This window comes from Lasioglossum baleicum, chromosome 8 (assembly GCF_051020765.1).
Source record: "Lasioglossum baleicum chromosome 8, iyLasBale1, whole genome shotgun sequence".
Taxonomy (NCBI): domain Eukaryota; kingdom Metazoa; phylum Arthropoda; class Insecta; order Hymenoptera; family Halictidae; genus Lasioglossum; species Lasioglossum baleicum.
Genome location: NC_134936.1, coordinates 7,174,580 through 7,198,968, shown reverse-complemented (window position 1 = coordinate 7,198,968; position 24,389 = coordinate 7,174,580). Strand labels below are relative to the sequence as shown.

The following is a 24,389-nucleotide window of genomic DNA, read 5'->3' as shown; positions in this document are numbered from 1 at the left end:
ATAATGCAAAGTTGAGGGTTTTCAGTAGTCAAAAGCGCTAGAAAAAAGATCAATCTAGGCCGCGATCGCCCTGAAAAGTCTTATTTTTACGTTTACGAGGCGTAATTCGCATTATTCGGAAGCATACAGCTGCGCATGTAGCTTTTTTCATAAAGCTGCGACAGCTACGTGCTACCGAATAATGCAAATCACGCCTCGTAAACGTAAAAGTAGGATTTTTGAGGGCGATCGCGGCCTAGATTGAAGCTTTTGGCTACTGAAAAACCCCTGAAGAAATTTTTTTCTGTACACTTTTTTTCAAGAAAGGGCTGTGTACGCTAACCCGCAATAATACAGAGATTATTCCAACACAAAGAGCATTTGGAATAAGTGTACAGAAAAAAAACTTTTGTTGTTTATAAAGTCCCAAGAGCCAAATTGCAAAAAAGGGCTTTGTACGGGACCCCGCAATAATGCGGAGAATATTTCAACACAAAGAGCATAAAAAAATATTGCTTCTAAATGCAGCCCGCCCGCGTGATCGAAAAATCAAGCTGTTTCATATTCTCTGTCAGTGTCTTTCCTGCGGGAAACATATCTGCTTCTCTGTCTTCGTAGTTCACCTCGATTGGCGCTGTTAATGTTACTATTTCTGCTCCGGCGCACCCTTAAAATGATTTTTTCCGTAATTTTGCACGTAAATTGATAAAATCATTAATCACAGTATATGACCGATTAATTTTCTTAGCAATTGCGCGATTAGAGCAGCCCATATCTTTATAAGCATCGATTGATGCTTTTTCTTCACTTGTTAGTGCTTCTCCCCTCGGCATTCTCATACACGTGAATCAAATTACAACAAACAGGATTTCTACAAGTTCTAAAACTAATACTTTTAGAATATTTGCAATTTTCCGTAGTTCTCTGGTCAGAATACAGAGAAACACTAACAAGGGAAGGACCCCAAGTGTCCGACTTCGATTCTGATAATTTTTTGTGAGACGATGGTATGTGGATCCCTAATGATGTCTGCAAAATATTAGGTGTAGATACTTAATAGTTTTAAAGATATAAACAATTAAACTTTCATACCTTGTTGATATACAGGTATGTACACAGTAAGCAGGTTGCGTGAAAGTTCAATTGTTCATATCTTTAAAACTATTGAATAACTACACCTAATATTTTGCAGACATCATTAGGGATCCATGTACCATCATCTCACAAAAGATTATCGAAATCGAAGTCGGACACTTGGGCTACTTCCCTTGTAAGTGACTTTATAGAAACCTCACACTTGTGTTCTTCACCGCGCAGAAAACAATCGAAACAAACGTAAATAGTAAACCTCTAGTAAACATCTAGAGTGCGCAGTCCCTCTATCCGAGTGTCAGCAAGACACAAGACCAGATACAAAAATTTCAAGTCTCTAGCTCATCGGGAAGTTAGTTTAAAATCAATTGCAAAATTTGTAACGAACAAACAGACAAACAGACAGACCAGAAAGCGAGCTAATAAAAACGTGGTAATAAATAAACAGAGAAAATGGTGATATTTTAAAAATATCTATGAAAATGAAGACGACTGTATAGAAATTTACCAATTACTTTGAAGGCTCGGTAGGTGTACTGTTAAATAACATTGTTAGGGTATTGATCAATGCAAGAAGAGTGACTCAACCGGCTAGTACAATCAAACACATGGTACTTTCCATAAATCAGCCGAATCTTCCTTAAATGACCCGACGCAAACGACAACAAAAGTCGAAGATCTCTATTGACTGATTCGACCGTATCTCGGTGAATTATCTTTCCTTCTCCGGCTTGTCGGTGCAACGATCTACGCATCTGTCGAGCTGCAGCCCAAATGCAGTTACCTTCCTTGCGAACGTGTCTCCAACAACTCCGAATTGTCTACAGTCAACTTCATTGTTATTCTACATATCGGACTTTTTTTCTCGAGAATTTTAATATAAACGCGGACAGAATTTATGATGAGAAGTTGAACTTGTTGAGTGTTAAAATCTAAGAAAGTTTCAAGTGATTGTAGACGCCGAATTTTTATGCAAAATAAACATCTTCTAACCGAGTTGCAACAAACTACAGTGAAATAGAAATTTATTTTCTATCTTCATACGTTTAATAGGTTGAAAATAATATAACAATATTTCTAAATTCCTCGAATGTTTTTACTGTTTCAAATTACATCGATGATGTATACTCACTTTTTGATGAACATTCATTTAAATTGTATTCTTTTCTAAACAGAACTGAAAGAGAACTATCAAAACTAATTAATATGTCTAATTCTCAGAACATCTATAACAGCTTTGCGCATGTTTATGAAAAATAAAAATGGTTCAAGTCAATTGCAAGAAGCAGAAGATAGATTAAATTTCTTTTTCTCTTTAATAATCGTGATAAATAGAAAATAATTTATCGAGCTTCCTGAAACTGCTTTGAACTGCACCAACTCGTTTTTGCCATAAATGCATAAAATCCGCAGTCCAATTATAACATATATCTGAGGATAAATTGAATCGTTTAAAATTTTTTTATCCATTCAATTTAAAACACAAGTTTGAATATGTCTAACAAATTGTGTCCTATTCGATCGAATAAATATTTGGATAAAACAATAAATGGTCTTGAATCAAAATTGATCCTGATCGAATAAATATTTGGTTAAAACAATAAATAGTCTTGAATCAAAATCGATCCAGATCGAATAAATATTTGGTTAAAATAATAAACGATCTTGAATCCAACTAATCTCGGAAATTTTCAAAAAAATTGATCACCTAATTTTCGACATATCGGGAACAGTATAAACGTAACACGGTTAAGAAATAGAAATGCTGTCACTAATATTTCAATTGATTTTTATCGCAGTTCGTCTAGCATCTTCAATGATCGTAATCAGGAAGTCGTCGAACTGGGTCGTTTAGATGTATCCGATAGTTCCGGTGTTAATTGATCACGATTTAGGGGGCCACAAGCCAGAATTCGGGAATCTTCGTGGCGTCAAACGACCAGCAAATGGCGACCGTCCAGACATTTCGGCGCCGATGATGCAAGCTTTTGTACAGAGAACAGGGTCCACCAAGAAACAAATGTCAGGCTGCGTCGGAGCCATACAGCGCTTTCTGTTTTGCTGACAAGAAGGGGAGGAAGTTGAGATGGCGAGTTTATACTTGGAGTTAATGATATAGTGAGCTAGTAAACTCGGTGAGACAATGAGCAGGGGCTCCTTTTGCAGATCCGAGTCGTTTAGCAACGGAAGGCCCGCCAATTAGGCGACTTCGATTACATTTGCTTCTGCAGGATGGTTGCGCACTGGTCTGGGTTAGGTTTCGCATGATTGGGCTTGCGTCGGTTCTTCTGCAAAATACAATTTTGTTAGGATATTTTAGAACAACTCTGGTGTGACTAGTGATGCTGTTCAGTAGAATGTAATGCCGTAATAATTCGGATGACGAGTTTGTACTTGAAGTTAAAGCTATAGTGAGCTAGTAAACTCGGTGAAACAATGAGCAGGGACTCTTTTTGCGGGCCCGAGTCGTTTAGCAACGGAAGGCCCACTAATTTGGCGACTTCGATTACGTTTGCTTCTGCAGGATGGTTGCGTACTGGTCTGGGTTAGGTTTCGCATGATTAGGCTTGCGTCGGTTCTTATGCAAAGTAAAATTCTCTTTTGGGACCCTTTATAATTACTCTGGGCTAGAAGTGCGTCTGTTCTCAATAAACATTGATATGTTGTCAATACGTGGTAGTAAAATATAATGCTGTAGTAATTAGAGTGCGGATCAGTACATATCAGTAAACACAAAGGACAATACATTTTTACGCAGAGTTAAGGTATTGTTCAGCTGCAAACACAATGAAATCTTCTTGTAATTTATTCGATTTGTACACCTTACAATTGAAAACAATTAATTCGCGTGTTTCTGTTCTGAAATTTTCAGATCCAGCAGTTTCTGTAACATCTGAAACGCTTGCAGAATAGATCTAAGTGGAAACTAATTTAGAAAAAGGCTACTCCGCACTGCAGAGAGTGTCGCTTTCCTAATGTCACGACACTCTTTGTTGAACGCTGGATCTAAACCTCCTTTTATGGCTCCTTCGGGTGTTTACTACCTCACTATGTCGTTACCTTCAAGTATACGTTGAGACCTTGCCTTGGTCCGAGTTAGGTTACTTTCTTTTCTCTCGCTCTTGTCGCAATCCAAGTTGTTTTTCGTTGATAGAATTTCATACTTCAAGGGTTTCGTTTATCTTTATTCGTATCCAGTCATTGCTGTTTGTATATTTTATTGAAAAAATAGGTATTCCGACTGTGACTTCAGTCAGATTCGGTTTTCAACGGGCCACTCTAACCGATACTGGCTAGGTCAGAGCCAGGGAACCTCGCCATTAATTTTCTGGCCTCCCACTCTTCAGCACCACTCCTATCTTGACTTTATTTCCAGAAGCGGGGGGCTGGACTGCACGCTATTTTTCTTTCATAGGATACCTGTCGAATAGTGGGAGATGCTGGTAGGCACTGAGAACAGGCAGAATCGCGAGATGAGGGGAGGGAGCAAGAATCGAGGGGAAAAGTTGCCCTCTCTCCGTGGACCGTGGCGGAAGCGTGGGGGGTCGCGTCGTAGAAGGGGAAGGTAAAGTGGGGGCACAAAGTTTAACGGGGTAGGCTCGTTTCTAAGATTGCAAAGGTGCGGAATGTCCAAATCAAAAGCGCTAGAGATAAAAGGTCAAATAGGCCCCAATCGCCCTCAAAGGCCTATTTTTACGCAATTTGCATTATTCGATATGTAACTGCCGCAGCTTTATGAAAATAGTTACATGCACAGCTTTATGCTTCCGAATAATGCAAATTGCGCCTCGTAAACGTAGAGATAGGACTTTTGAGGACGACTGCGGCCTAGATTGATCTTTTATCTAGCGCTTTTGACTACTGAAGAACCCCATCTTTGCATTATCGAAAAATTAGAAGGCGCATCCCGCACCCTTGCAATCCTGGGAACGAGACTACGGTTTAAGTATAAGTTGGAAATTACCAGTAGCCTTCTTACTGGCGCTAATTCTCTTCCTGTTGATCTAATTTTTTCTGGTAATCCATATATTCTTGACAGAGTTGTTGCTGCTCTTCTAAAGAAACTCTTTGTCCGTCACGCTTCATTTGGTCAGGAGGACACTAAGAATGCGTTTAAGAAATGAGACACATCGTGCTCGCCAGCCAAGCCACCTTAAAAGTATCATTATATCACAAACAACTGCTTCGATTGAAGTAATTTTCAATTGTTTTAATCTCTGCGATGCATACCAGTAGCAGCGGAAACCCCAAAGTGTCGACCTTTTGGTAAAACAACATTTTCAACGCGGAAACACACTTCATTGTCTTGCTAATCGTTGGTCATTCCATTATGGAATAATACTTTTGATGAAATTATAGAGATTTAGATATGATAAAGAGATACTTTCAGAAAACAACGTACGGACAGACTTACTGTCATAATGTTCTGATAGCAGTCGATTTTTGTTCTTGTTGCAAATGGTTTGTTACGAAAGTCTCGCAAACAACCAGCAGACAATTGTGTTGCACCATCGCTGTATCAAAATTAATGGAACTAAAATGGTTTCAATTAAATATCGTTCACAAGATTCAGTGCATTAATATAGTAAGAAATTCACTTAAATCATTCACTTAGAATGATCTTTGTGCAGTCGTTGTGTTAACAGCCATGATGCAAGGGTTTTTATGTTCATTTTCGTTATCGAAGGTGTGAAACAAAAGTCCCAGGCCATTCTACCTATTAACGTTGCCGGAGACAGTGCCATTGTAAGCTCCTTTTGAACTAGTATATTCGGCAGCGCGTGCAGCTATTTTCATAAAACTGCGGCCTAGATTGATTTATTATCTAGCGCTTTTGACTACTGAAAAACCTGTTTGCATTATCGAAAAATTAGAAGGCGCGTCCCACACCCATGAAATCCTGGGAACGAGAGTCCCTTAATCACGGAGAGACTATAGTATTCCTAGGGCAAACTTCACCGTTTAAAGTACGACATTTCGTATGCCACAACCTAATATTTTTGAACGATATTTTGGAATTTTCCCGAAATTGAAAAGAACTCGGTTCTACAGCTCGAGCACAGCGAGCTTCGAGTACGACAGGATTGGATTGGGTGATCCATCGACGGCGCGAACGTCGGGACACGAAAGTATCATCCAGCGGTCCCGCAGCCGGGCAGAGTGCGTTAAACAAGAGTCGGGTTCGGGGGAACAAAATTTTGCATCGAGAGTCGACCATATGGATTTGGGGCGGGCGGTAACTTGGATCGACAGGCGTATTGTCATTGCGATTAATCGAACGATAAGTTTGACCGTATACGGAGAGAATGATTGACGCCACCACGATAAGGCTTGATGGCTCCGAAAGGGACAGTCGAATCAAGAAAATAACAGAGACGGAAGAGAGGTGGACAAAAACCGAGAAAAAGGGACACGCGCTGCGGGGTTCTTAGCCTTGTCCCTAAAGGGAACCGACCCGACGCGCGCGGCGTGCTCTTATTCCCTTCCTCTTGTCCCCATGCTTCTTCCTGTAACAGAATAAACCATATCAACCCTTGTCGTGTTTTGCAATTGTGCGGGACCACCTCGTGTGGCTCCTTTAAAAATGTTTCAGTGATCCTTCTCGCTGAGCCCCCCTCGCGATCACTTCCGCAAGAAAACGTTCATAAAGAAAGAAAATTGAACAATCAATTCTTATTGACGACACGCTATCCACCGACGTTTATTTAATAATTCTTTAAATTTATTATTGGACACTGTCGCTGTTAGTGCTCCGCAGCTCTACTGTTAGGACGATCGAAGTAACCCTTTCTGTATCCAATAATGAATAAGAAACAAATAATAAGTGAAAAAAGATTGAACAAGTAATTATTATTGGCGGCACGCTATCCACCGACGTTTATTTAATAATTTTTTTAATTTATTATTGGACACTGTCACTGTTAGTGCTCCGCAGCTCTACTGTTAGGACGATCGAAGTAATTCTGTATCCAATAATAAATAAAAAAACAAATGATAAGTGAAAGACGATTGAACAAGTAATCCTTATTGACGACACGCTATCCACCGACGTTTATTTAATCATTCTTTTCATTTATTATTTTGAACACAGTCGCTGTTAGTGCTCCGCAGCTCTACTGTTAGGACGATCGAAGTAACCCATTCTGTGTCCAATAATAAATAAAAAACAAATGATAAGTGAAAGAAGATTGAACAAGTACTTCTTATTGACGACATGCTATCCACCGGCGTTTATTTAATCATTTTTTTAATTTATTATTGGACACAGTCGCTGTTAGTGCTCCGCAGCTCTACTGTTAGGACGATCGAAGTAATTCTGTATCCAATAATAAATAAAACACAAATGATAAATGAAAGACGATTGAACAAGTAATTCTTATTGACGACACGCTATCCACCGGCGTTTATTAAATCATTTTTTAAATTTATTATTATTATTGGACACAGTCGCTGTTAGTGCTCCGCAGCTCTACTGTTAGGACGGTCGAAGTAACCCATTCTGTTTGTCCAATAATAAATAAAAAACAAATGACAAGTGAAAGAATTTTGAACAAGTAATTCTTATTGACGACATGCTATCCACCGACGTTTATTTAATCATTCTTTTTATTTATTATTTTGAACACACAGTCGCTGTTAGTGCTTCGCAGCTCTACTATTAGGACGATCGAAGTAACCCATTCTGTGTCCAATAATAAATAAGAAACAAGTGTAGTGACATTTAACACTAAACCTACCACTGCCGGTCAAATGACCGGTTTCATATTTTTCATTTTTCACAATTATTTAATCTAAGAAGTTGGTTACATGAAAATTGATTCGATAGATTCTTTACTCGGGCACATATTGTAATAAAAATATATAAAAAAAAACTTTTCAAAAACCACTCACGATAGGTGTGGCGGTTAATATTTAAATTTTTTTTCTCCTACACGCACAGTTGTTTTTTAAATTTGTTTTTTAATATTGCATTGTCATCCAGTTCTGAGAGCTATGTTTAAAGTTTAAAGTCTCTAGCTCATCGGGAAGTGACTTAAAATTCGATTACAAGATTTGACGACAACATCGACAACTCGGAAAGCTAATACTTATATTAGCTTTCCGAGTTATCACGCTTACGTGGTAAAAATTGCACAGAATTTAAATAAATAGTGCCTTTTGGTGACATTTTGTAGCTGACTAAAAATACTTAATTTTGTTTAAAACATTTTTTTACCTGGCTAGCAGAAGTGCCCGAAGAATCGTAGGGTACCATGTATGTATGTATTTAGCTCTAGTAGCTTGGAATTAATTTCGACAATTTTTTTATTTTGCATAAAAATTCACAGTCTAGCTATAAGACAATTTGCAAGTGAGACTGATTTGAATTATTTCTTGGCCAAAGTTACCATCTACTTAAAAATAGTCGGATACTTGTGCAGCTTGGGTAGTAAGATAATAAAAGACGATTATATTATTTTCAACCTGATAAACAAATTACGAAAGAATATAAATCTCTATTTCACTCCAGTTTGTTGCAATTCGCGTAGAAAATTGTTATTTCGCATAAAGATCCGCCTATAATAGCCTGTTGCATCGCATTCTCGTCCAAATGTTTTGTAATAATTATTTCAACGCTGAAAACGTCTCCTCTTTGAATCAATAAGTCAGATCGAATCGTTGTCTTTTAATTGATAAAAACTCGGAGATCAATTAGGAAGAAGCAATGGCATATTACAGTGACAGCTCGATATTATAAATGATATTTGGTACTTTTGAATAACATTCTAGTAAGTAAGAGTATCAGAAGCTTTGAGAACTCGATGACGATTCAATATTTTCTTCCGGGAAGGAGATAAAGCAGTCTTTACTTCATTCATGGAGAATATTACACTGCTTCACGCTTCAATCCTCCCTCTCCTCTGGAACTAATTCATTTTTGTCCTGGAAGGGTGAATCATCCCCTGTGCCATGACATCTCGCTGGCTTTCGTCTAAACCACTTAATGAATGAAAGCGAATTTGTGGAATGAACACTCGAGGAGGAATTCTACGTCGCCGTAAAGTTTAACAAAACGATAAAACACCATAGATTATTCTTACGGCAACTGGAATGTTTATTCCGAAAAGATTTTCAAACTTTATGTTTATGATAGTTCTGTTATGAATTCTGACGATAGGAGAACCGAATAAGCAGCATCTTTTCTATAAAATATAACAAATATACATATTTCTCAATTAAGTGCTTGCGATAATCTGACAAAAAAATATTTTATACAAAAGTCGATCAGTTTTCGATTGGCCACACATTGCAATAAAAAAAATTCGAAAATTTTCTTTCTATTTATGGCTGAAGCCACCTTCATTTTTTAAAATGATACTTCAAGGTCATCCGAAGGTCATGATATAGTAGGTCGTTGAACTCGTCTTGATACGGGCTATAATACTGTTAAGTCAAAAGTACCAAGTGCCATTTAAAAAAAATGAAGGTGGCCTTGACAGTACTATAAAAAATCTCGAAATTTTTAAAATTGCTATGTATAGCCAATCGAAAATTGTTCAACTCTAGTTGAAAATATTTTTTTGTCAGATTATCGCAAGTACTTGAAAAATCGTGAAAAGTGTTACGTGGGACACCCTGTATAAACTATATTCGTTTTAACATTTTCCTTTTAATTATTCTGACAATAGAAGAATAACCTAAGCAGTCATGCTTTTAAAATGTTATAAATAGTTTACTAATTTTACTCGTTACAATAATATTTTCCTTTTATTCTTATCTTAATAAATCGATCTGGAAAAGCAATTTTCGATAAGACATAGTAACACGTGTGTCGTAACAACAGAATCACGGCTCGTTTTCAGCAGCTGTGCTTCACTTTTCAATTTATAAAATCGATTTTCCAGTAAAATTTTTGCAAGATGTTACGTGTCAATGAATTAACGTTAAAAAGAACACGAAATTCAACTGATAACAATACTGGTTAATATGCTAATTGCAGATTCACTGTTCAATTATACGAGACATAAAGTGAACTTAACAATTAGCAAAGAATTCAGATCGTTCGATTGGAATTTCGCTTCGACCATGTACCAGAGTTCGGCAAACTCTATTGTATAGTCAGAATTATAATTATTGACTAATAACTTCATAAGCTCTACAAAAGTGACTAATAATTAATGGCTAACAATGAGTCAATACTTGAGCGTGACTAATGAATAGACTGCGGATTTTCTGCATTTATGAGAAAAATGAGTGGGTGAAATTGAAAACAGTGAAGAGATTACAAATATTTGAGGATGTGGATATATTATTTTCAATTCCATACAATTTTAAAAAAATGGAAGATATTTCTATTTGGCTCCTGTTTCTTACAATTTACATATAAAGGAAATTTTGATTTTGCATAAAGATCCGCAGTCTACTAATGAGTAATGACTACATAAGCATTTGAGCGTAATGACTAATGAATAATGACTAAATTATTATTAAATCTGACTATTGAATGCTGACTATAATGGCATAACTAGTGACTAAATACGCAATCAGAATTTCAGTATGCCTAATGACTAAAAATGGTTATAAGTTAAAATAAGATATAATAATAACGGCGTGGAGCGCTAAACTATATGTATTAACGTAATCTTCATGGGTGCTCCACGCTTTTATTTTTATAATCACTAATGTCATGATTTTATTTAAATTTATATTAAATTTTTCTATCTAATCCGACACTAATTTTATGACAGAAGAAATTTTCAACTAATTGCTTAAAATTACGGGGAAAAATATTATTAATTATTTAACTGGATTCGGTATTTTATGGAGAACCAGGCAAAAAATTATTTTATTCTTTTCAGTGCATTTTAATATAGACGTGGATTTAGAAAAGTTTGTTTTATATATTTTATTTTATTTGCATTTACGTTAGCGCGTCCCTATCGGCGCACAGTGGGCCAGAAACCGATCTTTTTGGACAAAAATCTGCCGACAACTCAGTTTTTCATCGATTCAATTGGAATTTTTTTTAAAAATATTCTCGAAGGACTATACTTTGATGACGTGCTGCGCGAAAATCGTTAACTGTCACAAGAAATCAAGAATCCTTATCTACAAAACCCAATAACTCCGATACTTCATCAGCCCATACCATAAATTTGCATGTCCTGGCTGAGTTGCCGACACTTCTTAACCCTAAACTCTAAACCGCAAAATTTTAAACTGTAAAAAAAAATTGTATTAAAATTTATCCATGGTATAAACTAACTCCATCAGTTCATAAGGTACTGCAACATGGAAGTGAAGTACTTGCTACATTTGAACTGCCAATTGGTTTGTATTCAGAAGAGCCACAAGAGGCAAATAATAAAGTCTTCAGGAAATCACGAGCTGAAAACTCCCGAATGTGTTGCCGCAAAAAGACAAATATAGATATTATACGGCATATGTTATTATCATCCGATCCGCTTATAAGCTCTCTAAGAATAAAGGATGGCAATAAATAAATGATGAGTCTCATAAGTGCCGAATGTAATTCTATTCAATTGGTAATTCTCAGGGCAAGATTTACAGTTTAAAATTCTGCGGTTTAGGGTTTAGGGTTAAGAAGTGTCGGCAACTCAGCTGGGACATGCAAATTTATGGTATGGGCGGATGGAGTATCGGATTTATTGGGTTTTGTAGATAAGGATTCTTGATTTGTTGTGACAGTTAACGATTTTCGCGCAGCACGTCATCAAAGTACAGTCCTTCACGAACATTTTTAAAAAAATTCCAATTGAATCGATGAAAAACTGAGTTGTCGGCAGATTTTCGTCCAAAAAGATCGGTTTCTCGTCCACTGTGCGGTGGACCGTTTATAACAAATGTGTCTCCGACGTTTACCCAAACATATTCGCAACATTACGTACCATAATCGCGAGTATTCGATATGTGGAATTCCTGCGATAATTGAGAGATTTCAGCATAGTGATGGATCCTCGACAGAGGAAAGATCACGTTGTTCCCTGCAAAGGAAGCGAGGTGTTGTTATCGTCCCCGTGCTGGTTTGCGAGCATTCATGGTCAACTCCCTGACTTCCGAACGAAAGTGCTGCTGCATAAATTGCCTGTACATCTCAATTCACCCCCCGGGATGGTGACCATTCTCTTACACGTCGTGCTCCTGAGTGACACTCTCCCACCCTCGTTGCGACCTCCCTCCCACCCGCGGACTCGCATTACCATCCCTTTGCGGCCCCTCGTCTGATAGGGCTCGATTTTCGTCCTGGACCTTTTGTGCGCCTGCTTGTTTAAATTCGACCCCAGGAAAATTACCGAAATTGTTATGAAAACTTCCTGTCGATCTGCTGCTCCCGCCATATTGCCTCGTGCCCCGCGACGTATTACTCCGACGAATACGCCCGGTTTCGCAATTTTATGTACTGGGTCGTCGAGGTATTAGGTCGCTGCATGTGTGGAATGTTCGACGTTTAACAGTAACCATTTTCCTGATTGAAATTTTGCCTGTTTAATCCACGACACAGAACCTCCATTATCCGTACTGATCAGAGGAACGTTTAGCAACGTGTTCGCAACATTTTTCTGATTCAAACGAGTCCAAACACGACACGGTTTCTATCAAATTTACCTGTTTCATTCACGACACAGTGGAACCTCCATTATCCGTACTGGTCAGAGGAACGTTTAGCAACATGTTCGTAACACTTTACTGATTGAAACAAGTCCAAACACGACGCACTACCGCTCAAATTTACTCGTTGAATCTACGACACAGTTGAACCTCCATTATCCGTACTGATCAGAGGAACGTTTGGCAACATGTTCGCAACATTTTTCTGATTCAAACGAGTCCAAACACGATACAGTTTCGATCAAATTGACCTGTTTAATTCACGACACAGAACCTCCATTATCCGTACTGATCAGAGGAACGTTTGGCAACATGTTCGTAACATTTTTCTGATTCAAACGAGTCCAAACACGATACAGTTTCGATCAAATTGACCTGTTTAATTCACGACACAGAACCTCCATTATCCGTACTGATCAGAGGAACGTTTAGCAACATGTTCGCAACATTTTTCTGATTCAAACGAGTCCAAACACGACACGGTTTCTATCAAATTTACCTGTTTCATTCACGACACAGTGGAACCTCCATTATCCGTACTGATCGGTGGAACGTGAGTGTTCGGAAACCTTCTACAGGGTTAGGCGAATTCTTTATTGATGTGTACAATAAATCGTATTGTATATGGGTCGCTTTAAACTGCTTACGTGTCATACAAATATCATCGGTTCGGATAATCGAGGTGCTACTGAATCGTAGATTAAACGCGCAAATATGCTCTGAATTATGTCGTGTTGGGTCTCATTTTAATCAGAAAAATGGCACGAAAATGTTAGTACAAGATTCGTAAAGAAGTAGTCACAACACAAAATGTCTTACCATTGAATTACATCATTGCACTTCTGTGCTCGGTTAAAAAATATCTTAACTCTTTGCAGTCGGAGCTATTTTAACTCGAAAATTAAACATTTCTTCCTACCAAGAATAATTCCATTCTATGTACAGTCGGTGTGTACAAAGTATTCGTACACCTTTTAACAACTAATAACTTTTTTATAATCGTGCCAAACGACCTGATATTTTATAATCAATTAGAAGCATTGGTTTCCGAAATGATATGCAAGAGAAATTTTCCAAAAATTATAATTTACAAGGTTACATGCAGAAATAGAAAAGGCAATTTTATAAACTTTTTTATTTGGGCCCTTAATAACAATTTAAAATATATATCTTTTGCAGATCTATGTTAGTTATACACATGCTTTAAATTTCATCGAAATCGATTAACATACATACGAGCTACAAGCGGTTAAAAAATGGTGAAAATCGATGTTTTACACGACTTTTGATCAGTTTCTGCTTAAGATAAACAGAATTGTTCATGTTTCGATGTGTGTCGTTTTTTCCATATGTATAACTAACATAAATGTGCAAAATATATATTTTAAATTTTTATTAAGGGCCCAAAGAAAAAAATTTTTAAAAATGCCTTTTTTATTTTTGCATTTAGCCTTTATATTACAATTATTTGGAAAACTTTTTTCGCATATCATTTCGTAAACCAATGGTTCTAATTGATTATAAAAAATCAGGTTGTTTGGTACAATTATAAAAAAGTTATTTGTTTTTAAAAGGTGTACGAATACTTTGTACGCCCACTGTATATCATTTCCTTTATTTTATGTATATGAAATTGACGTAACACCTCCTCCAATACTTAACCCCTAACACTCGAGCGGTGACTCAGAGAGAGTCACCACTAAAAATTGCTATGCCACTATTCAAAATATCGTTTAGATTACATTAGAAGTGTTGGTATCTAATCAATAGACTGCGGATCTCTGTGTATTTATGAAGAAATTGGTTGGGTGGAATATAAAACAACAACAATTATAATAAATAACAAAGTCAGTTACGGGATGAAATCAATATTGATGTTATCCTGCTTCCCACAGTCATTGCAAACCATTTTTATGTAACTAATTTTTATACTAATCAATTACCACACATTGAAGTATTCTATCAGGCGTTATTTCAATTTCACATCCATAAAATGAAACGATAGTGAAAGAAAATGAAAGAAGTATGCTGTCTGCAACTACCTTTTAAAAACGTACGTACTTATGATCCAAATAAATCATTAAACAATTCATCCTCAGTATTTAACCCTTCGCACTCGGAGCTGTTTTAGCTCGAAAATATGAAACATTTTCTCCGACCTAGAATAACTCCATTCTACATTAACTTTTTTCTGTGTATGAATATGAAATTGATGTAATTCCTCATTCAATAATTAAAGGTTCAGTAATTGATTAGATACCAACATGTTTAACAATGTAAACAATATTTTGAATAATGGTACAGCAATTTTTAGTGGTGGTTTGAACATCATCAACAACGTGAATACACAACATACATTTCCCATCGACAGAATGGACGATAACAAAGAAATTCTAATCATTGCAGCAACGGGGGAAATGGTTGTTCAGTAAGGTTGTTAATCCTCTACAAAATATTTTAAGTCTAGCTAAAAATCGGAAAATTTGTATGTAGACTAATACGATAGTGCTTAAGCCAGGAAAAATCATATCTTTCATCTGACAAATGAGATGCCCGAGATATATTCGACATCGCCTCTCAAAGACACCAAACATTGTCATTTAACCACGCAATATAACCACAAATTATTCATAAAACATTTATTTACATTCGTATCAATACTCACAATTATTTTCAAACAATCCGATCACCGTATATATTTTATTATTCACTTCAACGTCACTTCGCGTCAAATAAAATTAACCGTAAACTATTGGCCTTCAAAAAATGCATTCGCGTGATATCGAATATATTCGACAAAAACACGGTGAGGGTTAGCGTACACCGCAAGGTAAGCCCTAAACTTGCAATTGAGAGAGAAAAAGGAGGGGGATGATAGAGGGAGGGGGGGAGAGATATCGAATCGGAAGACAACTGTTATTAACTGAAATTTCAACAGACGAATTATTCCGTGTCGGCGCGTGTGTGTGCATGTGCCATGATACTCGAGAGGGGTTGCAAGATGCGAGTCTGTCTGGTGGGGGTAGAAGGAAAACTACCACCACGAGCGTTGACCAATCGCGATGCGGAGCCGGTGATGGTATATCAGCGCATGTGCATCCTCCGGTGGTGTCTTTGGTTTGGGTACCGCGCGCAAGGCCGCAGACCTATCACTTCTTTGGCGACAGCCGTCGGGGTAGCATCCTTGTTCTCGTCCTAGTCCTCGTCCTCGCATCATCCCCTCGGCACACGAGTACCAAGCCTGTTCCACACTTCGCTCTCTTGCTCCTTTCCCCTTGGTTCCTCCACGAAATCTTATCTCCTCATTCTTTCTGTGACTCGTCCACACCGATCATCAACAGTTCACACAGTTCAACAATTCTTTCTTCAACCTCGACCAGTGGGTTTGGTCTCCTCCAGTTTCTCCGGTTGGGGGTGAGTCGTTCAGTTACCGCGGTTTCGTATTTTCTTTCTTCTCTCTGGCCCTCCACCATAGAGACCCTAAATCCCCCCCATAGTTTTTCACGCGTCAATCCTCCCCGTAATCAGCCAAACCCAAGTTCCCACAGTGCATAATCTCCGAAGTCTCAGTTTCTCATTCTTACGAGGACACATTCCGAGACCGTTTCCGTTTCCGGTTTGCCGCTCGCGTTCGGTTTCAGTTCTCCGAGTACTCCTCGAGTTCGTGTCGCTTCCCGCTTGGTCATTGGTGCTCGGTGCAGGGCTGTCGCGACCGAAAACCCTTCCCCCGTGCCTTAAATTGCCGTCCAAATTCGAACTCGTGACAATAAGCAACGCTTTCTCTCCATCACCTTTCGCGACTCTCTACGTCTCCCGCGCGAATTCGTAGACTGTCGGTTAGAGCCTTAACGAAACTGTGATCTTTTCAATCGAAACAACAACAACAACAAAAAAATTGAAAAAATTCCTCGACGTTTCTCCTCCGTTCGGGAGAGACTGAAAAACGAACAAAAAAAAGAAAAACAGCAAAAAGAGAAATGTCGATCCGCGAGATTCTCGTTTTCGAGCTTACACTCCACGAATTGGCCTCGAGCCCGCCCGCGAACCAGTTGCCTTAATTCGAGTTTAAGCGTCGTTCAAACTTACCCCGTACTCGTTTAATTTTTTAACAAAAATTCGACGAGGAAACCCCGTCCGTCCCCTCTTGTGCCTTTTCGAATTCCCGATAACCAACCAACCAACCCCGCAAACCCTCGAGGAGAACTTTCCTCCTCGTTCCACGAAATTGAAACGAGTGTTCTAACGCGCTCCGATAATCGTCTCGAAGAAGGGGGAAAGAATTTGAAGTATTTGGAAAGTTTCGAAGCAGCTTTGTGCCGTTTCGTTCCGAACATCCGGCCAGCGGAAGAGGAGGCTATGATCCTCCGATCCAAGGGGAAGCCGGCCAGAGACCAGTGCAAAATGCGTTTGCCTCGGTGAGTACGAACCCAGTTGTGCGCTGTACACGTGTCTGTGCTCTTCGACGGAACACCGGCTGGTGCCAGTCGATTATTTTCTACTGCTATAATACGATCCACGTTACTCTTGATTTAAGACTCGTTCCGTGTCAAACTTCACCGTACGAAAAGACGTTCTAGCAAAACGCTTCGAACACCATTTTTATCGTAGACACGTATGTGGGCTGACTCTCGTGAAAGATCGGAATCTTTTGGATTAACCCCGGTTTGACATTCGGACAACGGACGATTTTTATAAATACAGTGGGTGTAAAAAGTATTCGTACGCCCCTTAAAAACTAATGACTTTTTTAGTCAATTAGAAGCATTGGTTTACGAAATGATATGCAAAAAGGATTTTCCAAAAATTATAATTTACAAGGTTACATGCGAGAATAAGAAAGGCAATTCTAAAACTTTTTTATTTGGTACCTCAATGAAAATTTAAAATATTGGTTTTGTAGAGCTATGTTAGTTATACGCATGCTGAAAATTTCATCGAAATCGGTTGACTCAGGGAAGAACGACACGCATCGAAAGATGTACGATTTTGTGGATTTGTAAAACTACGATTTTCACCATTTTCAACTGCTTGTAACTCGTGTGTATGTTAATCGATTTCGATGAAATTTTAAGCATGTGCACAAGTTAACATAGATCTACGAAACATATATTTTAAATTTAAATTTGGGGGCACAAATAAAAAAGTTTTAAAAATTCCTTTTTTATTTTTGCATGTAACGTTGTAAATTATAATTTTTGGAGATCTTTCTTTGCAAAACATTTCGTAAACCAATGCTTCTAATTGTTTACACAAAATCACCCGCTGTATATAATTGGCAATGCTTAAAAAATTCACTTTTAATGACATCTCGTGTAGACGCATTAGTCTTTGTGACATCCTCAATGAAACAGCTATTCAGTTAATTTAATTGCCACAAATTGAGTACGTAAATGACAATTTTGATGTTCCCGGTCAAAGTTGACTACAAGGAGGGATAAACGACCAGGATATTTTTATTTTATAACCAGACTGCGGATCTCTATGCAAAATAAAAATTGTCTGCCACGATTGCAAGAAATAGAAACTAAATTGAATGTTGTTTCTTCTCTAAATGATTTTAATACAGGAGAAATTATATATTTACATCTTCAATTGTTAAAATTTTTCGACAATTTTGAACTTCATCTTCTCAATTTTGCTATAAATGCATAAAGATCCGCAGTCTATTTATAACTTTGAATCTTACCCGAGTTTTTCATCATAACTAGCAATTTTCAATTTTTCTCGGCAAATTTCTAAGAGAGTAAAAACAGGGACCATAACTGTTATAACCAAAAAGAAGAAAGTCATAGAATAACAAGTGTTTCATCGACTGAAATAAAAGAATAAAATCTCATTTCATCGCTTATATTCTTTTCACGTTCAAAACAACATTACAATATTCGTAGATTTCTGTTTTATATTTCACCGTACACAGTTCATTTCGTCGTGAATGCATAAAAATCCGCAGTCATACATAGAAACGAAGTCTATAAAGCAATCTACGGTATTATTTCATCCATTTCCGCCTTATAGTCTGACACTGAAGCCTATCACTTGCATGCAATTTACATATTTTCTGTCACGATCATTTTATAGGAATTTTTAAAAATATTTTAGTATTAAAGAATCTAAGATATTCACTTACTTCGGGTTTATAGTTTCAAATATTGTACGTACAATTATTATTTAATTTTACTGATACAATCTCGAGTCTCAACCATTAAAGCAGTGTTAGAAATGATTTAATTCATTGATTTTCTGTTTACGAATCGATTCCAATGCTGAACAAGCATTCTGTGAAGTACACTAAACAATTCTATGTTAAATACAACTTTTACAAAACGCAAGAAAAGATATTATCATAGAAACATTACAAATTCTCCGAATATAACGCAAGGCTAGACAATTGTAAACAATGGCCGAAAAATGATTAACCCTTAGTATATTGTTTACATTATTAAATACGTTGGTCGATTATTTCATATTCACACAAAGAAGAAAATTAATTTTCGGTTTAAAAAACCCCCCATTGCAAAGGGTTAATAATGAACTATTATTCGACTGCGGATCTTTATGCAAAATAAAAAATTTTTGCATTGATCGCAGGACTCGGGAGGCAAATGAAAATTGTATTCTTCTTTTAATTATCCTGTTAAGCTGAAACTAATACATTCATGCCCTTAAATATTTTTAACATGATCTCAGGTTTAAATCCCACTGTTTCATTTTTGTCATAAATGCATAAAATCCGAAGTCTAATTATTATTATTAATAAATCGTATTTCCTTAAAGTCGTCACACATGCGTGACACCATCGATAACATAATTAAATTGCAGATGCGTTCGTTAGTAAAATCGATTTCTTCAGAATCCACAAAAAAATGGGTGCAACGGCAGTAAATAATCGAATGGAAAAACTGAAGCCCGATAAACATGATTCGCAGAATTTATAACGCGAGCGTCGGTAAGCGTTGTATCGCAGAAAAAAAAAGCGAATTGATGAAATTGCATCGAACTTTTGCCGCGTTGTAATTCGATTCCCGGGCTGAAAATTGATTGCCGTGAAATAATCAAGATAAGAAACTCAATTATCAAGGGTGAATTGTGACAGTAGATCTGTAAGGTCTTGAAATCAGATAGTATAATGTTCCCCGGCTCTCCCTTCTGCGAGAGAGATTGTCGGAACAGCGGGGTAGGTTGGAGGGTTAAAGGTGTGCAGGGGGAAGAAAGGGGTGGTAATGGTCACAATGGAGGGATTTCCGTGTATCTTTTTTAACCACAATTTAATCGGCCGTCGGGATAAATCAGTGTGTGGTGGGTTTCAGTCAAACGAACCCCATGGTTTCATACCCAATTAGCGGCTTTGCAAATTGTAATTATGCGCTGTATTGTGTGTCACCTAGGAAAGATGGCCACAAGTATTATAATTTGCCGGAATTTAGGGTTCACCGGATTGTTATCTCCCGCGATGATTGGCCCAAATTGATTTTCATGAAGAGCGATCGTTACGGGGAAATAACGCTTGATGGAAAGATATCGTTCTTTCCTCAGCTCGGTGACACGGTCGATCGATGTATGTATGTATCCTACATGCAGTCGAAGCCATCTTGTTTTCCTAGATTTATATTTTAACGCTAAATTTACCACGATTTGTCAGATGACCGGTTTTATGTATTTTATTATACAATTAGTGAAATTGTAAAGATCTGACCGCGGGAAATAAATCGTTTTATTCAAGGAAACATTCTAATGAAGTATTCAAGGTCACATACTAATAAATTCAATTTTTAGTAACTTAAGTGCTTAATTTTAAAGCTTGGGTAAATTCACCTTTTTGATAACTTCCCAATTTTTAGTAGCTTAAGTGCTTAATTTTAAAACTTGGGTAAATTCACTGTTTTGATAACTTTACATTTTAATTGAAAAACTTATTGTACAAATTCCCTTTCAAACGTTAGCATACTCATTGCTGTAGAAATTAAAAGGTAAACTGTAAGTAATGGTAAAGATGATATTTTAATTGGAAAAGTTATTGTATAAATTCCTTTCCAAATATTCGCCTAACGTGATCCTTCTATCGAAAACTTGAAATACTGCAATGGTAACGATGACATTTTAATTTAGAAACTTATTGTTTACATTTCTCTTCAAATATTCGCGTAATATAATTTTTTTATTAATTCAACGTTATTGATAGCATTCGTAGAAATAACTTGCTCAATTCTTTATAAAATGTCTAAAAAAGAGATTATTAATGAAAATAACAAAGTGCCCAATGAAAGCACAGTAGTTTTTTAGCAGAAGCTTGTGACACTGTTAAAAAAAAAATATTTTATAAAAACATTGAAAGGGAAATATCGAAATCACATAAAAACATTGAGGAAACTAAATGATCGTGTAAGTGAAAAATGATGGAGTAGATAAATATTGAAAACGGTCTTTTATAAGAAGAAAAGTTATTTTTACGAATTTTTTAAGATTGTGCTCTCATGGAACAAATATTTCAGAATCCGCATAGTGAAACAGCTAATAACAAACTATTATTATTATTATTGTAGAAACACACATACAAATCAATAACATTAATTATTAATTTAATATTGTAAATATTCATTGAATAGTATAAAGTATTTGTAACAATGTTTGAGAACTTTCCTGATATTGACGAACAAAATTTCTTTGTTGGGGTAACATTTTTATTCATATCTCTTTTACCGATCCTATTTGAACTAAAACTTTTACTTTCGAGCAGTTGTTTTTTATCTGTTCTCCTTGAAACTCGAGCTATGGAAATGTTTTTTTAAACAAAAGTTCTGTGATCCATATTTTAAATAGAAGATCCTTTTGAAGAAAGTTCATGGTCGGTATATTATACAAGTATAATACAAAGGGTGCGAATATAGAAACATGCACATGTTAACATTAACACGCTCGCAGCGAACACCTCACGTTTATGACGACCATGATCTCTCCTATTGTGTGCAATGAAAGTGAGCTTCTATACACATTATTATTTAAAAACGTACAATTTCTGCAATTATATGAACGCTTCCCTAGAAACTGATCGAAAACCGTACCTACACTGTTACTTGAATTGTTTGAATTATAATGTACTCCACCGAATTATCAGTTTTGAACATCACTAATCACAAAAACACAAGTAATAATGAGCATAGTATTTAACAGAAAGTAAAGTACATACTTAACTAAAGAATATCTGTAAAGGAAAAAGAGAGAGAGAGAGTTGGCATCATTACTTGGCGATATAAAAAAATCGTTAAAGAGCTAACAGTAATGTTGCCTATTCACGATCAAGCATTTTTCACAACAATGCCTATTGCGCAACATGATTGATCGTGAATGATAGTGATTGACTAATTAATACAATGTGGATTTGCGTAAACATCGTGCTGCAAAATAATTGTTGCGCAACATGCTTGATCGTGAATAGGCTCCTTAATTCAGAGACTAGTTGAGAGAAACAGTATTACGAAAACTCTATACAAGAAAACTCTATTACGAATACAATAGAAAAAAGGTATTGACCTTCTCAATACTATCTCAGAAAGCAAAACTTTAATATTTCAGACAAGAAATAAAATAAATAAATGAAACAAAACATCCCGGTAGATGGCTCGCCGTCGAGACTAACGAAATCTTGGTTTAATTCCGGGGTAGGCAATGATTCTGCGCCATTAGAGATCGCCGCGAAAAATTCGATCAGGCGTTGAGGTCGAGGAGCGTCTAAGTCCGGATTCTCACAGTTTCCCGGAGCGAGAGCGGAGAATTTGTTCCAGCTTGCACGCCGTTCGAATTTTCCACAGCCGGTTTACGGGGGTGTGTTACTGGGGCAGTAGTGCGCAGAAGCTCGGAGCATCCCCAACGTGAATTCACCGGAGCCTCCCCTGTCGTCTCATCTCTCCCCGTAGACCGTTGCCCCTCTTTCTCTCCTCGGCTCACCCTTACCCTCCCCCCATGGTACGAGGGGTGGTTCCCTAACAATCCTCTCGGTTACATTCGAGCCTTAACTCGGACCGCGACGCATTCAGTTTCGTATCGGCAGTGAAACGACGCGTCCTCCTCGTACCTCTGTGTTATTTCGGCGAGCAATTCGGCTGATCGTGGCCCCGGTGCGTGCTTCCATGCTGTTGTATCGGCCATTATAACCTCGATCCACGTCGAACACGCGTCCCGCCTCTGGATCGAACGATCGGGGATCGCGTTCAATCCCAGTGGCTCCTTCTCGACGCGTTTAACCTCATCCGAGAACGGATGAGACGGCCTACCCAGCCGCCTTCTGATGCTGTTGGACACGCCAGGTGATACTCTTTTGTCTATTCTGTGTGATCCGTTTGAATGTACTCTTTCTCTCTCTCTTGTTCTCTTGCTCTCTGCGGAAAATTCTTCCTGTTCCGGTCTTCGAAATGATCGCGGAAATTGAAAACAGACTCCTCAGCCGCCTTCTGATGCTGTTGGACACTCCAGGTGATACTCTCTTGTCTATTCTGTGTGATCCGTTTGAACGTACTCTCTCTATCTCTCGCTCTCGGGCTCTCTGCGGAAAATTCTTCCTGTTCCGGTCTTCGAAATGATCGCGGAAATTGAAAACAGACGCGGTTGATTTGTCGCGCAGCCCCGGGCTCCGCATTCCGAATAATTGGGATGCTTTTGTCACTGATTCATGGGGGCCTATTGTGCTTGCTTATCACAGGCTTCGATTATTTCTCGAAAAATACCGATCTCCGTTTTTAGGCGGCATTATGCGCCCGATTGTTGGCCGTAATTTGATGTGGCATAGGTTTGAGGCTCTGATGAGAGCTTTTGTTGTGTCTTCTACGTGAATTTGCCTACCGGAGGTTTCACCCCTGTGTTCTCGGTTCTATCCTGTATGCATCGTGAAGAGGTTAGTGATTCTTAACACTTTATATATCGGAAACCTAGTGCATAATACTGAAGCACTGCGCTACGTAAAATAGAAGTTAGAACTCTTTTTGGAATGGTAACTCTAAAAGATGGAATTAGATTATATTAGACGCCGCAATTCATTGGTTCGCGAGTGCTATTGCTATTAGGAAAGTTACTGAAATTAATCTTTAGGTCCGTACTTTGAAAAATATCAAAAACCTAGTGCATAATACTAAAGCACTGCGCTACGTAAAATAGAAGCTAGAACTCTTTTTGAAATGGTAACTCTAAAAGATGCAATTAGATTATAGTAGTCGCGGTAATTCATTTGTCTGCGAGTGCTGTTGATATTAACACTAAACCTACCGAGCACTAAAAGCGATTAAAATGTTATAGCTTACAAAAATGACGCTTGGCTCTATTTATTTAGATTTTGTGCAATTTTTATCACAATATGTGCTTGGATAATGAAAGTCGTATAAAAGCAACTTGATAATTTCAATAATTGTAAGATGAAAAATACAAAACCGGTCATTCGACCGGCAATGGTAGGTTTAGTGTTAAGAAAATCACTGAAATAAATCTTTAGTACTTTCAAAAATTATTGATATTCACTAATACGTTAACACCACGTAACTAAAGTATAATATGTGAAGATGGCAACGCTAATTAGAAGTACGAATATAATGAAACGCTTTTTAGCTAGTGACTGCGGATTTTTATGCAAAATGAAAATTGTATCAATTTGAAGATACTGGAGAGGTACATAGACATTTATTGAAGAGTGAAGAATAATAGAATAGTCTTTTCAAATTGTTTAA

General features: G+C 37.4%; 1 protein-coding gene across 9 annotated transcripts in view; it reads left to right on the top strand.

Annotated features, from left to right (window-relative positions):
* Nucleotides 1–24,389, top strand: part of Rhea (Talin_middle and talin-RS domain-containing protein rhea) — a 139,932-nt gene that overhangs the window by 47,175 nt on the left and 68,368 nt on the right. Inside the window, exon 1 of one of the 9 annotated variants that reach the window (XM_076429430.1) lies at nt 1,087–17,096. The exons of 6 other annotated variants lie outside the window; for them this stretch is intronic. The gene's annotated coding sequence lies outside the window, so the exon portion shown is untranslated. Of the gene's footprint in view, nt 1–1,086; nt 17,097–17,116; nt 22,983–24,389 lie in introns of those variants that run through there. 2 more of the 9 variants (XM_076429434.1, XM_076429431.1) reach the window with 2 other exon arrangements.